The sequence below is a fragment of the Alligator sinensis genome, unplaced genomic scaffold (genome assembly GCF_000455745.1).
Source record: "Alligator sinensis unplaced genomic scaffold, ASM45574v1 scaffold766_1, whole genome shotgun sequence".
Taxonomy (NCBI): Eukaryota; Metazoa; Chordata; order Crocodylia; family Alligatoridae; genus Alligator; species Alligator sinensis.
This window is the reverse complement of record NW_005842390.1, coordinates 108771-118007: the sequence shown is the minus strand read 5'-3', so window position 1 is coordinate 118007 and position 9237 is coordinate 108771. Positions and strand designations below refer to the sequence as shown.

General features: G+C 53.5%; 1 protein-coding gene across 4 annotated transcripts in view; it reads left to right on the top strand.

Annotated features, from left to right (window-relative positions):
- Nucleotides 1-9237, top strand: part of NAV1 (neuron navigator 1) — a 243154-nt gene that overhangs the window by 155486 nt on the left and 78431 nt on the right. The gene's annotated exons all lie outside the window — the stretch shown is intronic.

The window sequence follows — 9237 nt, the reverse complement described above, 5'->3', positions numbered from 1 at the left end:
CTAGTCTGACCTAAGCCAAATGGTCATGTTTATACCAAGAGAGGTAATGTGAATGCATGGAAGACCTCAGTAGCCTTCCCCTGTGCATTTCTGATGGATGATGGGGTCTGTGGCTAGTATTGTTTAGCATCTGGTGGCCTCTAAAGCCATCAAGATGCAAAGTGTCAGCATCCTTTGCAGTCCTGGTGCCCAGCGTTCCCTCTAAGCTGTGTGGTGTGCGTGGCCGCACAGGCGCACCTGGCAGCATGGCACGAGCGTGCCTGCGTGGCCACGCGTGCCGCGCAGCTTAGACGGAACGTTGCTGGTGTCTTGCTGGAAGTGCAGCACATCTGAGGTGAATGCAGGCTGCTGGGGTTTTTTCTGAAAGGGATGTTTGTCTGGCAGGCCAGGCACTTAGGGAACAACACATTTAATCCTGGTTTCGGAAACTATAATGGTTCTAGATCTGGCCCCGACACCCAACCCACACTGCTAAGCTGTGGGGCTGTGGGAGCCTGAAGGGCAGTGTAACAAAGGACAGGGGAGAGAGGGCAGAGGGCCACTGGCGTGCTGGGAGGCATCTGGTAGTCTGGCTTTGTGTTGGCTCCCTCCACTATGGTGAAGGGGAGAAAGGAGCACATGGGAATGCCTGGTGCCTGTTCCTACAAGGGTCCAGAGCTCTGGCCATGTCCCCAGAAATCAGCAGAGCCCCACTGACTGCAGTAGAGGTCTCTTGATTTACATCCACTGAGGGCCTGGCCCTTCAACTCTAAGGACATGCTCTGGGATACATTGGCTGTCCCACCCAGAGTGCAGCAGGCATATGGCATGGGCAGGCGCACTGTGGCAATCAGAAGGACACGGTTGCAAGGTCCAGCTAGTTCTCTTGGGCATGGGATCAGAGTGATAAGATGCAGGGGACTAGCGGGCCTATGGTGACTCCACCTGAGCTCCCCTTCCCTATGCCCACAGGTGAGGAAGGGCTATAAATGGACACCTGGGAAGCAGCTGGGGCTGAGCTGCACAGCCAGGGGCCCAGGACTGCAGGAACTCCAACCAAGGCGTCTTTGGTACCTCCTTCCTTCATGGTTAGTCCCTGTTGGCAACATCAGCTGTACTGGAGGAGCCCTGCTGGTGACAGCTGTGCTGGGTCACCCCAGGGATGAGGAGGAGCATGCTGTGTAACAAGGGGTTGCCGGCCCCCAGCTGTGTCCAGAAGTGTGTGAGAGGGTGGTGTCCAGTGATTCCCATTGAGTGCCCCCAAGCCCTTCTTGCTGCTGCCCAGCCAGTCCATGCACGTTGTGCTCATGGTCCCCTGGCAGGGAGAGCATGGGGCCTGATCCTGCAGTGCTTCATTGCCTCATTCCCCAGGACAGTAGTGGACTGGGATCTGTGATGCAGCTCAGCTCTGTGCTTCCGGCGACAAGAGCACTTGGCCTTGTTTGTGCCTCGTGGCTGGGGAGGAGTGGAAATTCTGGGGCTGAGGTATTATGTCATGCATTTTCCATGTATCCCTGGAATCATTAGAAATGCAAAAACACCCTGCGCCTCCTTCATGGGGCAAGGCATCTCTGGGGGCCTAAAATGCTCTGGCAGCAGAGGAAGCCCCGTACTGCCTTGTGGCTTCCCAGTGGAAGTCTGCAGATGTGCGAGTCCTGACCCCTGAGTCCCCAGATTGTGTTGTATCCCATGGGAGAAGGTCACACTCATCCAGGTGTTACTGGCACTAGGGTGTTGAAGTAACAGGGCCAAGAGATCGGAGTCCCTGCTGCAGGGAAGTGAGATGTTGCAGAGCAGCTGAGGGGAGATGCAGGGAGGAGCTGGAGGTTCGGTCCTGGGAGGAGCAGAGCGCTCTCAGTTTCCAGGGGCTGTTAGGACAGTCAGTATTGTTTAGCCTCTTCGAGGATCCCCAGTAGGAGGGAGGCCCCTCAGCTCCTGGCCTGGGCAAGAGCAGATTGTCTGCAAGCACACCCCCTGCACACAGGCTCCCAGGCTGCGCGAGCCTGCTGCCTTCGAGTGCCAAGCTGCTGTGAGTGTGGCAGTCTGAGGGGGACGGAGGGGTGGGTGTTCTTGGGTTTGAGGCTTGTGTTGTTTTATTTTAAAAAGCAGCCCTTCCCATGCTGATCCCAGCGAGCTATCGAGATGCTGCCTCAGGGTTTCTTGTTCAACAAAAATCTAGTCCCCTTCCCTCCCCCTGACTCTGGCCAGGGGCCAGGATTTCCACACATTGGAGGTTTCCTGTTTCAGTGCATGAGAAAATAAATAACTCTGGTATTTGATTTGTCCCAGATCCTGGAGAGGTACTTGGCCTGTTTCACTGCTGTGTGAGCTCTGCTGCGGGATGCTCCTAGTCACGTCAGCTCTTCGCGGTGTCTAGAGATAGCCCGCATGGCTGGGGGTCATGCAGGGACTCAGCCCCATGTATGGGCCCATGAGTCCCCTTTGTTTCTCTTGTCTCACATACCTTCAACCTCCTCCCACTGGAGGAGCCCAGTCCCTTTAACACCCTCATCCCTTTCTTTTTGGCTCAGACAGACAAGTGTCATGGGAGGCATAAAAGCAGGGGAGCAGGCTGCGGGGGGAGGAGGGGCTGTGGCTAGCTCTGCTCTGCTTTGGTATATGCCACCAGACTGCTGCAGCCACTGGTGGCAGAGCCGCCCTGGCAAGGGGGCTGCCGTGCACGTGTCTGAGCCGGGCCCTCCTGCAGTACCAGTTGACCTCAAGCACTGGATTCACTGGCCCCATTGCCCTTGTTTGGGGTGGAGGGCAGAGGAGCTATCGTCTTGTTGTAGCTCCAGTTTGGGTCTCGCTCTGTGCTTGTGCCAAAGGCTGCCCTCAGCTGACCTAGATGTCAGCAAGTACCTGGCTGCTTGGCCTGGGGAGTTCAAGGCAGCCTGATCTGATGCTTGCTGTGTCTCTCCCTTGGAGTGCTGTTGGCTGCAGCCTGGTGTCTTTGACCACAATGGACTGCTGATCTGCAGTCCTGGTTGCTGTGTGGGGAGTGGGAAGTGGGAACATGGCCAGCAGTTTGCGGTGGCCCTCAATGCTTTGAGCACAGGCATGAGGCCCTGCACCAGCTGCTGGCTAATTATTGATGATGAGGCCGAGTCAAAAGCAAAGCCTGTGGGTCTTCAGGGGGCTCCATTGAAATGACACATGCAGTACTGACAGGGTTATCATTACTGTCACTCCAGAGAAGGAGTCTGCCCTTGACTCCTGGACCACCCTCCCCTCCCACTAGGAAGCATAATTAGAGCCTGTGCAGGTGACTTGGGCTAAGTACAGGCCTACTATTGGGCTGGGGCAGATCAGCGCTGGCTCCGTTATTCAGTAGGCTCTGCAGTAAATTAGGGGTAATTCCATTAAGCCTGGTTCCGTTTTTACCCAACTGATGTAAATCAGGACTAACCCCATAGGACCCAATGACTTGGGTACCTGAATAAAGAATAAAGAATAACATAAGCAGAAATTGCATCTGCTCTCCCCTATCTTGTCCCTACTCAAGAAACCCTCCCTCAGATCTGCTACACAGTGCTAGAGCAGAAACTCTCTGACCAAGGGCCCAGCTCTCTATATTGGTCCTGTGTGTGAGCTAGGGCTCACTGGCAAGTCCAGAGAGCAGGCAGTCATTCCTGGTTGCAAAATAGTGGGAGGCCCAGTTTCCTCCCAGTTCCTTTGCTCCTGGATGGCGGGTGCCAGGAGCAGCTGAACTGGGACTTGGCTTTATCCCCATCAGCAGCCAAGGTCAGCCTCTGGAAAAGAGTGCAGATGCTATGGTGGGATAGATGCTGAGGCCTGACTGGTACAGGGCCATGCAGCACAAGCATTTCGTGCACACAGAGCCTTGGGGCTGGGAGGCTGGAAGCCATAGTACAGAAGCGCAGGGATCAGTTTTGCTCCAGGGAGCAGTCCTGTAAGAGGTGCTGAATGCCAGCTCAGTCCCAAGTCACCCACAGGAGCTCAAGCAACCCTATAAGGTTTTTAGATGGCTGGGGCAGATTCGTGGAGCAGCCAGGAGGCTTCACAGCCAAGGGAAATGAACTTCCATGGGGAAAGGCGGATGCGACCTGTCCCAGATTGCTGCCTGTTGCCACCCTCCATGCTGCTTTGCTGTTGGACTCTGGGTCCAGCTCTCTCCTTTATGTAAAGCACCCAGACAGAAGGGATTAATTTCCTCCTACTCCTACCAAACACTGAGCTGTCAGGGAGAAGCAGCCTGAAGCCCTGCATGGCCGAGGCTCATGCGACCCCTCCTCCTCACTGCGGGTCTGGCTCTGTGGTTTGGGGGGAGGGCTGTCAGACCTGCCTGCATGCATGCTGCCTTTGGGAGTGCTGGGGCAAGCAGAGGGTGATTTGCCCTTGGCATCTTTGTGCTCATAAGCCCCTCCCCACTGCAATGCTTTTCTCTGCTCTGATGCACTCCCTTCATTGTGGCCAGCAGGCAGCCTGACCTCTGCTGCATCATATCCTGGGGGCCTGGCCATTCTGGGGGCCTATTGTAGGTTTTTCAATACCAGGGATTTTAATACTTGCCCTCTGTGCTTCCATTTCCCTACCACCTTTGTGATCACTTGAAGACCTGTCAGTGGGAAGCACAACAATGACCCCCACGGATTAGCCTCTGGTATTGAACATGGGGGCACCTGCACTCTTGACCAGCCCCTGCTGTGGTAGAAGCAGGTAATGTAGAGGGAGTGGATAAATTAATGAATGAGAGGTCTGTTAGTGGCTATTGAGCAGAATGCTTGGAGGTGTTTCCTCTCTAACCCAACAAATGGTGGATTCCAGAGAGGGTATTGAATGGGGACTAGACCACTCTAGAGAAATCCGGTTCAGTGCACTTCCTCTATACCTATGGCATCCACTTTTGCTGGATACTGGGGTGATGAACCATTTGTCTGACCCAGTCGGACACTGCTTACGTTCTTATGATCTGCAATTGGTTCAGTGCATCCTAAGACAAAAGTCCCCTCCCATATTTGCTGTCTCACTTTCCAGGGCACAGAGTCTGAGTGATGCCAGCTCTGTTCTGGGAGTGCAGGCTCCTCAGAGGGTTGAGACTATACTCCTTGTTGCTGCTAATCCAGACTCCATCTAGGCTGCATCCTTGATGAAATATTGACAGAGCAGCTGCTTTACTTAAGATACAGATACTTCTGCATGCCATGCAGTCCCTGCCCTAGCAATGGCTTCCTTTCCAGTTCCTTTCCCCATGTGGCCTCAAGTGACCACAGGCAGGCCCCAAAGCTACTCACAAGCATCCTTGGCACCAAATCTCCTCTGAAACACTGAGAAGGAGCCCAGGGCCTGCTCTGCTCCCCATACCTCTGGCCATGGCCTCACAGACCCCAGGGTGAGAAGCAGTGTCTAGGCTGTACCAGGACCCATACCATCTCCCATGGTCCACAGAGTTCCCTCTGCTCAGGGGTAGGGCGGGGAGGTCTTGCCTGTGCTACACAAGCGTGGGGGTTACATGAACACAGTCAGATTCACAGTCCTGCCTTTAATTCCCCCCTAGCATACTCTGACCTAGAATCAGTAGGATGCCGTCGCTGCCCGAGCCAGGCCCCTGGCAGTAATGGAGCAGCAGAGCACTCTAAATGGTGCCATTAGTTACCCCAGACTGGGTTGCTCCTGCATTAGGAGGCAAGGCCCTTTGTAGTAAGGCAGCTTTATGGGGCAGTAGGACACAGCTGGTGCAGAGCTATTAGTGTTAAACCAGGGGCAAGCAGATGAACTCTTATCTCTCACACCTCCCCTCACATCCCTTGCTGAAGCCTTAAATGAGTGCTCCCACTGTCTTTGATCACAGCATGCCCCAGTGCTTGCTGGGTTAATTCATCTTGGCACCTTATTTGGAGAGCAGCATTGGCCACAAGCAATGGGAGCAAGCTCTGAATGCTACCATTTAAACCTCACTAACTCAGGTCATGGGTACTGGCACTAGCACCTCTCTGCATGATAGGCTAGGGAAGTGTATCAGTAGGATCGTATGCATGCCCATGTGTGTGATTGCAGGTGTGGAAGTGCCCAGGGCTTCTCAGTGTGCAGAAGCATGTATGTGTGGATGAGTGTCAGGGAATGTGTGCATGGTTTTGTGGAGTTGTTGAAGCTTGTGCCTGCATGGGATTGTATGGATGGTGTTGAAGCTTGTGCCTGCATGGGATTGTATGGCAGGGGCCTGTTCATGTGTTTGTGCATACTTCCTGCATGTGTGTCTGTGTGAATACAGGGGGTGTGTATGTGTGCATGCATGTGCGCATGCACATGCAGGCATGCGCTCAGAGGGAGACAGAATGGCCATAAAGATATATTTCACTCTCCTGGGAAGTCTGTGGCCTTGTGCATTTCAGAAGATGTTTGCAAAAGAGCCAGTGAAGTGTCTTGCTTTTCAGAGTCAGTAATCCTAAATTAACTTGAGCGTATTTTTACTGTGAACATCCCTGTCTGAGCAGTGATGATGAACTAAGAAAGTCCCTGGCTGGGAGTGGACATGTGAGTTGGCATGCACATGTGTGAGCACGCACACACTCTGGGACTTATGTAGAACCCAAACTTCTCAAGGTTGCAGCAGTGGGGTGCCGATGCTGGGCCTACCCTCCACAGGGTTGTTAATGATTTGTATGGGCAGAAGCTGCCCACCTGGGGGGAGAATGCAGCTCAGTGATGTAGTGATGTTCCCAGGCAAATGCCACTCATCAGCAATAGTGGATTGAGCAGCGCTGGGATGTCTGCATCATCGCCATATTGCTTGCACAAGACTGGTGCCTTTTGGGGTAACTGGAGAGCCTATAAGTGATGCTCGCAGGCCTCTATGAAGAGCCCAGCCCAGTGTGCTTCACAGAGACAGCTCACACAAGGCAGTATCCTGTGTGCTGGCAACTGAGATTGCCGAGAGACAGAGGCACCCTGGGGACCTTTCAGAGCATTCATCACTCATGCGGCAAGGAGATTGTTAGCAAGTCTCTAACCGCACTCACCACTGTCCTGGTTACGGGGCACCAGGGAGCTATTGTGGGGATGGACGTTATCAGCTCTGGATTCCCCTGCCACTCACCACAGTGCAAAAACCATACCTACCCCCTCATGGGCACATCCATTTGGAAGAAGACTCAGAGTAGGGCCGGGCATACACTGACTCTGTGGCTGGGACCTGCTACTCCTTTGTGACTGCCCCTCTCCATGGGGTGAGTGGGTGCTGGGCAAGGAGCTAAAGCCCTGTCTGGGGAGATGAGCTACCAGTTCTCACCACCTTTTGCAGGGGATCTTGTCCTTTCTTCCCAGTCATTCCTGGTTTTCCCCTACTTTCTTGGATGCATCCCCACAGGGTAGGCAGCTGGCTGGCTGTGCCAGTGATGGTTGGTGTGCCTCACAGCAGAAGGCGCCAGGGATGGAGAGCTCCCATGCTCTGGCAGGCTGTGGCACAAGGCCCGAGGGGTCAGAGGCTCACCTGCCTCCAGACAAGTCTCGAAAGTGCTGCACAGTGTTCAGCTGGAGGGGGGAGACTTGTCCTGGGCATTTATATCTTTCTTGTTCCAGCACAGTGGGACCTGAATCCAAGTGCCCCTGGGATTGGAGCTTTGTGGAGCCAGGAACCCAGGTCCGGGGGGCTTGTTCCCGGGCCAGGCAGGCAGTGCTGGGGAAGTCTGGGAAGCAGCCCTGTCTTTTGCAGATGTTTAAGCAGAGCATGATGCTTCAGGAAAGGCACAGAGCAGTTTCCATGGCAGCACAGCCAGGCTGCTGCTGCTGGGCCCACTGCACAGCTGATGGATGTACAGAGGGTCTAGAAGAACCCCTCAGCTGGCAATGGCCTCTGCTTACCTGCACAAAACAGGCTGTGGATTTCCCACTTGTCAAGGACCCATGTCACACCCAAGTATTGTGTCTGCCTTTCCTAGATTTTCCAGCAAAGACCGGATCCTTGCTTCTGAGTCCAAGGTGATCCCTACTGCTGCCCAGCCATCAAATAGCACAGAGCTTCCTCAGGACCAGCCGTAGCCCTGACCCCTTTGATTGGGACACACACTATCCCCCCACCTCCTCCAGGCACTCACAAGTGCTCCAGAAGGAAAGGCACTGGCAGCTTTATTGGCAGAGCTGTGACACAGCAGTTGTCTCATGGTCTCTGGGTGGGTAGTTGAATGGTTTGGGTAAGGGACCTGCAATCTGGACCCATAGGCCCTATCCCAGTTCCTGTACTGGTTGTCTTTCAGGAAGGTATTGGTTCAAAGGGGGGAGCTGAATGTAGGTGCTGCAGCTTTTCTGCAGCAGAAAAAAGACATTACTGTTGCCATGCTGTTGACTTTCAGCTCTTTATCATGCAGTTTCCCCATCTAGATGGGAGCAGAGGGCAGACACTGGTTCTTTTGAGAGGAACATTAAGAGTCACAAGCTCCAACATCAGTGTAGTGACGTTTCAAAATCATAAATCACAAGGTTAGTTGAATCCTGACGACTATAGCTGCACTTCATTCAGGGTGGTTCCATCAGAGCAATCTCTCCGTGATGCAGGCTGCAGCCTTGCCGTTGGTAATGCCTTTTCCTTTGGGAAAAGACATTCCAAAGGAAGAGATGAGTTTAGGAAGGCAAGGAGAGATCTGTGGGTAATCTCTGAACCAGTCAGCTAGCAGAGATTTGCATGTGCTATATGATTGCTCATCAAAGAAATCAGCTCCACCCAATCAAGAGGCATCATTTGCCTATGCAGTTTGGTTCACTATGATTCCTCGAGGCCTCTGTACGGCTGACCTGCAAGGAGGTGAGTGCTAGAAACATCCTGTGGCAGCGCATGGCTGGGAATGGCTTGTGGTGCATACAGAGCCTATCTGCATGCTTCCCAGGGAGGATGCGAGTTTAACCAAATGTTTTGAGATACCTGCATAAAAGGAAATATTGAGAAGTAGCTATCTATTATTGCTGTAGCGGCTAGGGGTCTGAGACAAAGAACACAGCCCACCAGCACGAGGTGCCATACCCACCTAGAGTGGAATTATAGTGCTGGCTCCAGGTGCTGTTTACATGCCAAATATTCTTTCTCCTGGTACAACCTGGTGGGCTTTGGTGCAAAGCCTGAAGCTGCCCTGCCCTGGAAAAAAGCAGGCTAGAACAGACCTACCATGGTTTCCCTTCTGCTCATGTCCTAAACCGTAGAGGGCAGTGGTGGGATCAGGGACATGACTGCCTGTGGTTCGCTGTGTCTCTATAAACATAGACCTCAATACCAGCCTTAGCTGGAGTACAACCACCGTGCTCCATGTC